Consider the following 1,517-nt stretch of genomic DNA (forward strand, 5'->3'; position numbering starts at 1 on the left):
CTTTGTGTTTTCGACATTCCCCAACATACATTTTGCTTTGTTCACTTTGTTTTCCTCATAAAGTGGAGTTCAGTGACTTTCCTGTACCTACTCCTACTCTCAAAATGATAGGAAAGATAGTCTTGTGCTGAAGGCACTGGACTGGGCCTCAGGTCTGTGTTCCAGTTCTGCCTCTACTACAGACTTCCTGTAAATCTTTGGGCAGTCAGTTCTCTCTGGGCCAGTTATCCATCTGTTTATAAAATAAATGGATACTTCTACTTCCCTAAATCACAGGAATTTCTGAAGAAAATTTCATTGATTGTGAGACACTCAAACACAACCATGAAGGGGGGGGCAATAAAAATACAAATAAAAACTGGAGATAACCTTCAAAAATGAGAACAGCATGGAAGTCTGATGGATTTTAAGCTTGATTACCCAGAAAAGGCTAATTGCAAGTATGACCCAGCTACTTTGCACTCCTGCAGGAGAGCACCCAGTGTCAGAAGGGGCTTAATTTTTTCAGTGATCTGGGGTATGGTGGCAGGAGCAAATTCAAGTGATTAAATTCTTGCGTTCAATACAACTATATCTGGGGTTTTGTGCTGACACCTTTCTCTAAGTTATAACAAGCATGGTTGTGCCCATGAAACAGTTATTTTCAGAACAAAATTCATGCATCACCTGTGTTGCGGAGCAGAGTAGAGCAGGACTGGAGACCAGCCAAAGTAGCCTCTAAGAGTAGATCCTTCTTTCCTCCTCCATTCTCATACTCCCTACTGATCTGTTTCACCATCTACCCAACCTCCTCCTTGATCAATCCACTGTCATCCTGCCCAAGGCTGCTCCACCATCTTCTTTTCCCCACCCGAGATCTGCTCCTCCGTCTTGTACCCACTCCTGATCTGATCTGCCATCTCACACCCAGGCCTGACCAACTCCACCCCTGCTCTGCAACCACGCCCCACTGGTTCCAGAGTCTCCCAGCAACCACTTTTCACCACCTCTGCCTGCTCCCTATCCCCTCTGTGCCCGCACCAGATCTGTGCTACCCTCCGCCCCCTCCCACACCCTGCTTCTCAGTCCTAACCTCCTTTATCTGCTTCTTCCCCCCCCCCATCAACGCCTGCTCGCCTGTCTTCCAACTGCCCCCAGTGTCCCGCCGTCTTCCTCCCCATCCCCCCTCGGCCCCATCTCCACCCCCACCCTCAGCCCCTCTCACCCCACTGTCTCTCCTCCCACGGCTCCTCCCCCATCCCTCTGCCCACACCCTCCTCCCTTCCCCCCACAGCCCGCTCCCTCTCCTCCGCGCTCTGCCCTGTATGGCTCGGGCAAGGAGGGGGGGGGGGGGGGCAGGGCCCCGCTGAGGACAGCTTCACCTCTCTTTTGCGCACGCGTCAGAGGGCCGCCCAGGGGAGCGAGCATGCGCAGAAGCCGAGGCGGCTCCCAGGCCCGACGCCGAGCCCGGGCGAAGTCTCTCCCCCATCTCTTTCTCTGTCGCGCGCGCCCAGACTGGGGCGGGGCCGGCCGCGGCT

At 53.7% G+C, this 1,517-nt stretch overlaps 1 protein-coding gene across 22 annotated transcripts in view; it reads right to left on the reverse strand.

Moving 5' to 3' along the window:
• The window catches only part of ZNF518B (zinc finger protein 518B), a 429,620-nt gene extending 428,481 nt beyond the window's left edge, over positions 1-1,139 (reverse strand). For 4 of the 22 annotated variants that reach the window (XR_010601570.1, XR_006175691.2, XR_509006.4 and 1 more), the window contains exon 1: positions 667-1,139. The gene's annotated coding sequence lies outside the window, so the exon portion shown is untranslated. The remainder of the gene's footprint in view (positions 1-666) is intronic. The other 18 variants (XM_005300246.3, XM_005300242.3, XM_065597076.1 and 15 more) reach the window with 10 other exon arrangements.
• Positions 1,140-1,517: the final 378 nt, after the last annotated feature.

Source organism: Chrysemys picta, chromosome 5 (genome assembly GCF_011386835.1).
Source record: "Chrysemys picta bellii isolate R12L10 chromosome 5, ASM1138683v2, whole genome shotgun sequence".
NCBI lineage: Eukaryota > Metazoa > Chordata > Testudines > Emydidae > Chrysemys > Chrysemys picta.